The following is a 10,353-nucleotide window of genomic DNA, read 5'->3' as shown; positions in this document are numbered from 1 at the left end:
AAATCCTTCCAAGTATTGAAATTATTTCTTTCTATCTATCATTATTTTTTGTCTATGTGTACTTCCTCCTTATATTCTTCATAGAACATGTATCCAACTTGTTTCTAGATACCTTTTTCCAAAATTTGATCTGTTACAGTGTTCAATTCTCTGAATATATTATTAGAATTAATCCTCCTAAAGGATTCAATTAAAGTTTCAATTCTTTGCTTCGAATTGAACAAAGAAACAATATTTTATTCTACTTCAAAGTTTATTATTTCATAAAAAGAAATTCTAGATAATTTTATTTATAAATTTCTTTATGATAACAATTCAATATTTTTTTTTGTAAAGCACTGAGGGTTTTTCTTTAGTAAGGAAAAAATAGCCACATTATATTTATAATGAGTTTCATAAGTTACAGAAAATCATATCCACCATCAAATTCTATGTTCATGTTCCATCATCTCCCATAACAAGACATATTAACATCAAAATTACAAAAAAAAAATAAAAAATACTAAGAGTTGTATTATAACATTTTTTTCCTACTAGAATAATAAGTGAATGTCATTGTATGTATAGTAGAGGCTACATCTGACTAGACATACTTAAAAAATAATAATAAAAAGAAAAATTACATGCAATTTAACTAGAGATAGAAATACTCTGAATAAGAGCTTGAAAATCTCAATAGCAAAAGTAAACATTAACCAACTTCAATAGACATGATTAGAAAGAAACCAACAAAATGACTAAGATATGCATACTAGCGCATCCCTTAGTTTTACGGTAGTTTCTCCTTCCCTTAGATGACAGGAGTTCCTTCGAAATCCATGTCATATATAGAATAAATTACACTAGTTTTAAATAAATTACAAAATATTTGCGAAAATTAAGACTTGAAATATGGAAACAATTAAATTAATGATTCATTTATAGCTCGAAAAATGGGATATGACCATCAACTCTACTTTGACTGCGAAAAAATAAAATAGTTACTCCCAACCTTTTGGAGTAGAAGGTTGACATTGAATAGGAATTTTGTTTCCATATTGGGTAATAAAAATGCGTGACATTCCTCTGGTCAACAAATCAAAATCTATGTGATATCCATAGAAAAAAGGGAAGGAATTTGATAATGTGTCTATGAATATAAAGGACGTTGAAATCATTTCCCACTAGATCATAAATAGTTTGAGCCTTTAATGGAGAAGTATGTTTTTGAAAGCTAGAATGATCTTGACGCCTCTCCATCAATTTATTTTGATATTTAGATTTTGGAATAAAATTTCATTTCTCATCCCAAAATGAAGGAAACCTTTTTTGAAAATATCTTCAAATATTTTCTTGAAATCAACCTCTCTTTTAAACAAGTGATTAGCTTTTTCTTCAACTTTCTTAAGCATTGTTTCTTTATTTTTCACGTTTCTAGCTTGCAAAATAAAATCCACTATGTTTATGACTCGTATGAATTTGAGTTCATTCTTTGATTTATGTTCCAAATACTATATAGAATTTTTTAATTAGATCACATTTCTCTAGAGAATCTACAACTGAATAATTCTCATCTTCCAACTAAGCCACAATATTCCTTCAATTTCTTGATCTCAAGCATGATAAAATCCCAAAGAAGTTTCCTAATTTCTTCCATGGTAGATACGATAGCCAATTTGATCCTCAAATCCACAATTTCATTATGCAACTTACTATTTGTTGAAACAAGATTTTCTAGATTCTCATTTTTGGACTCAAACATTTATCCCTTTTTGGCTTCAATTTTCTTTAGATCGCTGCACCCTCCTTGGATCTTTCTCCATCCATCTTTAAATTGGCTGCATCAGTTGAACCTTCCTTTGTTTGTGGATGTCCTCCATGTTTAAGAAACATTATTTTAAGCTTTAATTATGCAATTTCATTATGTAATCCTACTATTGTTTCTCTAGAATTTGTTAAGCTATCTTCTAATTCTCCATTGTCTTTTTGAATTGTTATAATTTCAGGAGTTTGAGGATTCTCTATAATGGGCATATTAATTTTTTCTTTTAAAATCTTTATCTAAAATTCATTTTCGTACAACAAAGACTATAAAGGAACATGATTAGTGGGACCTTAACCTAGTTCTTATATATTCTTCAATAGATCTTGATTCTCAAACTGTAATGCTTTGTTCTCCACATGTAACTTTATCTTTTGGCTTTCTGAATTTAATTGTCTTTGTTGAAGCTTTTCTCTACTCATGAACACTTTAATCTAGCCTAAAAATACCATTTCATTAGTTTTCTTGTGCATGTCCATCACATATGGCATACTAAATCTATCCATTTGAATATTTATTTGCGCAGCTTTATAGTCTTCATAAGGTCTAGCACGCTTATTAATTGGCTCCAAAACTTCTAAATTCAAGAACTTATCACTATGTTTAAAAGTTGATGCTAACATAAGTTAACATTTATTCCATAGTTGTAGACATTCCCATTAGATATTTTTTGAGGTCTAGAATGTGGCTCCTAAGGAATATTATAATATAATAGTCGAAATAATAAAATAAGATTATATTGCATCATCAAATTTTAGAGGGAGTAAAGAAAAAACTATTTTTTTCAACTTGTATTTTCAACGTATCTCCCTACGGTTTTACTCAAATTTCAAGCATGAGCACTCATTGGATGTAGAATTTAATTCCTCATCCAATGAGTGTCCATACTGCATACTTTCGATGGATTTTACTACATGAAAAATCAATAATACATGAAAAACATGATTGCAATCACACGTTTTCATGTATTTCTCATTTTTCATCTAACAAAGTCCATCAAACGTATGCAACATGGGTACTCCTTGGATGAAGAATTAAATTATTGTTGGGTTGTGTTATATTCTTTCCACGACTAGCCCACATAGTTAACCAGGGGGTTAGAGGCGGGGCAAAGGCCTCTTTTGTTGTGCCGATTGTGTAGCGGGGGGCGGTCACAGGGTGTTTGAGGCATACCCGTAACCCCACTTTATGGGGTTCAGGGCAACGCCCCAGAAAATTTTGGTTTTGGACCCTATGTAAGGATGGGCGAACCCACCTATTGTTTTGTGCATGATTTTCATACATGTTTTTAGACGCGATGGTTTTCGGTGCATGGTATTCGATGCTTCGGCATGTATAAATATGTATTATAACATTGAAAGGAAAATAATAAAAAATCAAGCTGGTAGTCCCAGTTTTGGGATCCAGGGGAAATCTCTGTGTATATGTTTTTTATGTGTTATGCTCTCGCATTATTTATTTTCTGCGTTTTATAATTTGTATGCAGGTAATTTTTGTACGTGGTTAAAACCTACATTTGGTATCATAGTTGTTTTTGGCTTCGAGGGGACACCTTTGTTGCTGAGGGGTTTCGCTTGGGCTTGTGGTAGACCCTGTTCAATGGAAGATCTTCAAGATAAATTCTAGTGGTGAAAGAATATGGCGAGCAGTGGAAAGATAAAGATCGATAAATTTAATGGTTAGAGTTTTGAGTTGTGGAAACTCAAGATGAAGGATCTGTTGGTGGATAAAGATTAGTGGATCACGGTAGATTCGGGTACTAAACCAACAGGAGTGTCCGATGAAGAATGGAAGAAGTTGGATCAGAAGGAAAAGAGCACAATACGATTGTGTGTCTCAGATTTGGTATTGCTGAATGTATCAGGGGAAGCTACGACAAAGGCTAGTGGAACAAGTTAGGGAATTTGTACCAATCTAAGTCTTCGGTGAATAAATTGTTCCTGCGGAAAAAGCTGTATAACCTGAGGATGAAATATGGAGACTCAGTGACGGAGCATCTAAATGCATTTAATATTGTGGTAAGTCAGTTAGCGTCTGTTGATATTAAAATTTCAGATGAAGGTAAGTGCATTAGTTTGTTGTGTTCTCTACCAAATTCATGGGATAGTCTGGTTATTGGAATAGGTAGCAATGCAACTGCCTTGTAGTTTGATGAAATAGTCTCATCTTTGCTAACAGAGGAGATGAGACGGAAAAATATGGAGAGCTAGAATGGTGATGCCTTGTCTCTACGAGGATGGTCCCAGAACATAAACAAAAATAAGTCATCGAGTGGGAGATCTAAGTCTAGAGGGATATCTAAATCTCCAGGAAAACCTGTAAAGGTGGTGTGTTGGAAATGCGGAAAGGAAGAGCACTACAAAAGGGATTGTAAATCTAAAGCTCCTGATAAAGGAAAGGTATTTGATGATGCTCCTTCTGCAGAGGTGAAAACCACCTCAGATGAAGGTGGGAATGTGTACTTGTCTTCTTTAAGTACACATGTAAATCATAAGGCATGGTTGATTGACTCAGGTGTATCCTTTCACTTCAATCCCCATAGAGAGTGGTTTCGGGAGTATGAGAAATACGATGGTGGTGATGTCTTCTTAGGGGATGATAGGAAGGCTAGAATCATTGGCCATAGAAAATTAAAGTTGAAGTTGCAAGGTGGAAGGGTTAGAACACTTTTGGGTATTCTGGATATTCCTGCATGGCCAGAAATCTGATTTCTGTAAGCAAGCTAGATGATGCAAGTGTAAAAACAGTGTTCAAGAAGGATACCTGCAAAATGGTTCAGGGAGCACTAGTATTGATACGGGGAGTTCAAATTGGAACTCTGTACAAGCTGCAAGGTAGCACTGTTATTGATAGGTGCAACAGTTCTGTGGTTCTTGAAAGTGGAGCAGAAAATTTAGTGGTCTCTGGAGAAAAGACCATGTTGTGGCATCAAAGGCTTAGACATATTGGAGAGAAGGGCCTTTGAATACTTCATGGTAAAGGTATGGTAGAAGGTATGAGTAATAACTCTCTGGATTTTGATTTATGTGAAAATTATGTATATGGGAAGTAGAATCGGGTGAGTTTCCCCTCTGGTAGTAAGAGGGCAAAACAAATATTAGAACTTGTGCAAAGTGATGTGTTTGGACTTGTGAAGGTTCCATAACTGGGTAAGTCTGTGTACTATGTATCATTTATAGATGACTTCTCAAGGAATACATGGATATATTTCCTTAAGAAGAAATCTGAAGCCTTTGGCAGGTATAAAGAATTTAAGGCTCTTGTGGAAATTCAGACAGAGAAGAAGATAAAAGTGCTGAAGACAGATAATGGTGGAGAGTTTTGCAGCAAGGAATTTGAAGAATTCTGTAAGAAGTGTAGTATAGCATGACATAAGACTACTCCATATACACCTCAGCAAAATGGAGTTGTAGAAAGAATGAAGAAGACATTGATGGAAAGGGCAAGAAGCATGCTCAGTGGTGTTAGGTTAGGACAGGAATTCTGGGTAGAGGCGGTGGATACTACATGTTACCTAGTCAATAGGTCACCTTCATCAATGTTGGAGGATAAGACTCCACAAGAGGTATGGATTGGTAAGAAACCATCTCTTTCACATCTGAGGGTATTTGGATGTGATGCATATGTACATGTTCCACAGAAGAAATGAGTCAAGTTGGATAGTAAATATGAAAAGTGCATCTTTATTGGGTAAAAGGATGGTTTAAAGGGTTATACGCTTTGGAACCCAGTCACACGGAAGGTTGTGTACAAATGAGATGTGGTGTTCAGAGAGCTAAAATATGTTATTAAACATGAATTACAACCAAGGGAACTTGAGAAGATAGAGTTTGAGCTTAAGGAGGAGGAATCAAACTCTACAGCAGAGGATGAAGCAAAAGATGAAGAATCGCAAACTCCAAGTGTGAGAAGATCAGTTTGAGAAAGAAGGCATCCAGAAAGGTATAGTCCATCTACTTTCTGTTCAAATTTTGCTTTATCTATTACTAACGGTGATCCTAGAACTGTGAAGGAAGCAGTAGATTCAGAGGATGGAAAATTCTGGAAAGAGGCCATGGTTGATGAAATGGCATCTTTGCACAAAAATGAGGCTTGGGATCTAGTGGAATTGCCAGTTGGAAGGAAACACATTGGCAGCAAATGGGTGTTCAAGAAGAATACAAATGCAAAAAGAAAGGTGGAGAAATACAAAGTTTGGTTGGTAGCAAAAGGTTATTCCCAGGTGTCAGGAATTGATTTTGGTGATATTTTTTCTCCTGTTTCCAAGGTAACTTCTATTAGATTACTTTTATCTATTGTTGTTGCTTTTGATTTTGAGGTAGAATAGATGGATGTGAAGAAAACATTTCTTCATAGGGATCTAGAAGAGGAAATATACATGAAGCAACCTGAAGGCTTTGTGGTGAAGGATAAGAAAGAACTGGTATGCAAGTTAAAGAAGTCTCTGTATGGGTTAAAACTGTCACCAAGGATGTGGTATCAGAAATTGGATACAATTATACGGGGACTTGGCTTCACCAGAAGAAAAGCAGATCACTGTGTGTATTTTAAATTAATTGGTGACAATGTTACTTATCTGGTCTTGTATGTGGATGATATGTTGCTAGTTGGAAATGACAAAGAAATTATCTAGGATTTGAAGACCCAATTGTCCTCAAATTCGACATGAAAGATCTTGGTGCTCTAAACTATATTTTGGGCATGGAAATTAAAAGAAATTAGGAAAAGAGGAAGCTTTGGTTAAATCAGAGGAAGTATGTCGAGACAATACTGCAGAGGTTTAATATGCAAGATAGTAATCCAGTGAAGGTTCCTATTCTTGTAGGTGTGAGGTTATCTGCTAAACCATGTCCCACGGCACAAGAAGAGGAAGAAGACATGTCCCATGTTCCATATGCAAGTGTAGTCAGTAGCTTGATGAATGCAATGGTCTGTACTAGACCAAACATTGCACATGCAGTGGAAGTATTGAGCAGGTTTATGTCAAAACCATGGAAGGAGCACTGGACAACAGTGAAGCGGGTTTTCAGGTATTTTCGTGGCACTAGTGATTATGGTTTTTGCTACCAAGGAAGACCAAGATTGGATAGAATGTTGGATATTCATGGATTTGTTGATGCCGAATGGGCTGGAGATTTGGATCAGATAAGATCTACAAGTGGGTATGTGTTTAACCTATTTGGAGGTGTAGTCAGTTGGATGAGTAAGAAACAATCTGTAGTGGAACTATGAACTACAGAGGTAGAATACATGGTAGCCACTCATGCAATCAAGGAAGCAGTTTAGTTGCAGAGATTGTGTTCAAGTATGGGGTTAGTAAAGGGAGCTATAAGGATAGACCGTGACAGCCAAAGTTCAATTTTCTTGGTAAAGAATGCCACATATGATTCAAAGACAAAGCACATTGATGTTCAATATTACTTTGTGAGGGATATGATAGAAGACAAAAAGGTGTTGCTGGTAAAGGTGGACACTTTGAAGAATACTGCAGATGCATTGAAAAAATCTGTGAGCTCTGAGAAGTTCTCTTGGTGTAGAGAGACAATGGGCATTTTAGGGCTGGAAAAATGACTAAGCTCTCTTGTGGCCCCCTGTGGAAAGAAAACAACAAGTGGGAGAATGTTGGGTTGTGTTATATTCTTTCCACGACTAGCCCACGTAGTTAACCAGGGGGTTAAAGTAGGGGTGGAGCCCCCCTTCATTGCGCCGATTGTGTAGGGGGGGGGGGTGTCACAGGGGTTTGCGGCGTACTCGTAACCCCATTTTATGGGGTCCAGGGCAACGCCCCGGAAAATTTTGGTTTTGGACCCTATGTTAGGATGGGCGGACCCACCTATGGTTTTGTACATGATTTTTGCACATGTTTTTGGACACGATGGGTTTCGGTCCATGGTATTCGATGCTTCGACATGTATAAATATGTATTATAACATTGAAAGGAAAATAATGAAAAATCAAGCTGGTAATCCCGATTTTGGGATCCAGGAGAAATCTCTGTGTATATGTGTTTTATGTGTTATGCTCTCGCATTTTTTTATTTTCTGTGTTTTAGAATTTGTATGCAGGTAATTTTTGTATAGGGTTAAAACCTACAATTATGCATCTAGCGAGTTCTCCCACTTGAAATTTGAGTAAAACCAGAGGGAGATAAGTTGAAAATAAGAGCTAATTTTTTTTTTTAATCTTTTATCTTTTTTACTCCAAAAATGGTGAATCATCCCCCATAGTTGACATCATCATATTCAATCATATTGGTTCTTAGAAAGTTGATTTTGGTTGTACATTTTTTTAAGGCCCATTTTAGACCTTAAAATTTCTCTAATTCTTATGTCTTTCAGTGTTGGGTTGTGCTTTTATCTAACTAAACTGATTGACAATTCCAATAGTAGGAACACTTTGCCCAGATTTAACATTTGTAATTTTAGCTAAAGGTAAATATTTAGTCTCTATAATAGGCTCACTTGACACATATTTCTTAGAAATGGGTTGGCTTGAGGAAGAGGCTACAAAATTTATTTCATTAATATAAACCGATTTAACCCATTTTCCTTCTAAATCTAATTAAATTTTTTGATCTACCTCAAGGTCAATTATCATTTCAGAAGAAAGTATTTCACTACCAGTTTCTTTCTTTGCAGGTACTGAAATCACATCTATATTTGTTTCCAAGGATGTTTCTACTAATTATTTTCTATTGATAATCTTCCATGATCCCTTGTTAGACATTTGCACTTGTTCTAGCCCACCTCGATGTTCATATTCTGATAGATAATGATTCCTTCTGTTTCTTGTAATGATCTTATAACGGTCATACTGAAAGGCCTCTAAAACTTCACATTTCAAACAGGTTAACATATCTTCAATAATTTTGACAACATGGAGCAATCTTCTTAGGATGTTTTAAATACAAAGGGAGATTTTTTTTTTTTGCAAACTTTGTTTTGGTCTAAATTTACCCTTTGTCTCATGCATTCCAAGGAAAATATTCTCATTGTTAGAAATGCTGGCAATTTTTAGGATTGAACCTTAGCACCATATAACATAAGAATTGTATAATCTTCATGTAGTAACCAATCACCCACCCTAGTCTGAGGTTTGGTTTGTAAACTTTTCTTGAACTTTGTGTCCATTATTCAGGGGGACTCCTCCAAAATCAAATCATACACTTTTGACATGAATTTGTTGACAAATTGGAAAACAAATATTGATTTGTTTCTTACAAAAGATTCTCTATGAATGGTAGACTCTATCCCAAAATATGTGGATTGAACTTAATCCAGTAGTTCCTGAAACTCATAAGTTAAATTTTTGAGAAATAGATACATAAGGTGTGATTGATATCTAAAAGTTTTAACCTTTTTTTAATTGACCAACTGATCATGGATAGTCTCAATACGAAATTTAGGGAAATTAAGTCTCATAGAATCAAAAAATAACATTAGAAAACTTAAGAAATTTTCATCTATCAGTTGATCATGACTATATCTTAGAATATGATTTAACATAGAAAAGATCAATTGAACATCTAATTTGAAAATAATATATATGAGTGGGAAATATAGCCTTTCAACATATGCTTCCAGATCGATATATTTGTTGACAAATTCAATCTGTTGTAGAGATAGAGAAGATTTGAATTTGGAAATTAATTATTCCTCAACTAGGCTAAATGTAGGATAGGTGGAATTAATCGAAGACCCAAATAGACCCAACATTTTAGAAACTGACTCCTCATTCACAAAAAATAAAACCCTAGAATCCTTTGTAAACAAAACAATCTTAACATCTGGAGAATAATTGTTGGAACACATGAATGTGTAGTCCTTTGTTGACAATTCCTGGCTACGGAAATGTGTCAAAGAATGTATGTGATGGATTAAGTAGACAAACCTTTCCCTTATAAAGGCTAACCAAATTGTTGATTTTCGACATTAATAATATACAATCTTTTAAAGACATTAATAGAAAAATGAAGGATATATTAGAAAATTCATATACCCATTTTTAATATTTAACTATCCAATAAGAACCGAAAGCATGTAGAAGAATCTCGTATAGCCTAATCATTAATACAAGTAGAAATCTTATTAAAACCTTTCCCATTCATCTGCACCAACATAAATGTATGAAGAAAGATATAATGAAAAACAATATGAATTCACATATGAAACAATATTGTTATAAGTTAAAACTAGTACTCCTTGATTAGCTTTGAAAATACTCAGGTATAACAAAATTACAATGTCTTTGGTCCAAGAATCAACCCTTTCCATATCAAAATTTCCAATATATAGTGCTTATAAAGAACTCAATTGCTAAAAATTACAATGAAATAAAAGTTTATCCAAAAACAACAACTCAAACTACAATGAAGATATTTAGGCTAATACCTTGGAACAACCCACAATCTGCTCCTCACAATCTGGACCTATCAGGATTCTGTGTTTGAGTATAGCATGCCTTGAAAGATCCTATCATAGAATGTCAAAAAAATTATCCTAGTCTACACTACCTAGATAGAGAAAGAAATAAACTTTAGACATTGTTCATCC

The sequence above is a fragment of the Pinus tabuliformis genome, chromosome 3_1 (genome assembly GCF_031772625.1).
Source record: "Pinus tabuliformis cultivar Carrire ecotype Pingquan chromosome 3_1, CPIR1, whole genome shotgun sequence".
NCBI classification, from domain to species: domain Eukaryota; kingdom Viridiplantae; phylum Streptophyta; class Pinopsida; order Pinales; family Pinaceae; genus Pinus; species Pinus tabuliformis.
The sequence above is the reverse complement of the archived record's forward strand: the minus strand, read 5'-3'. Positions refer to the sequence as shown.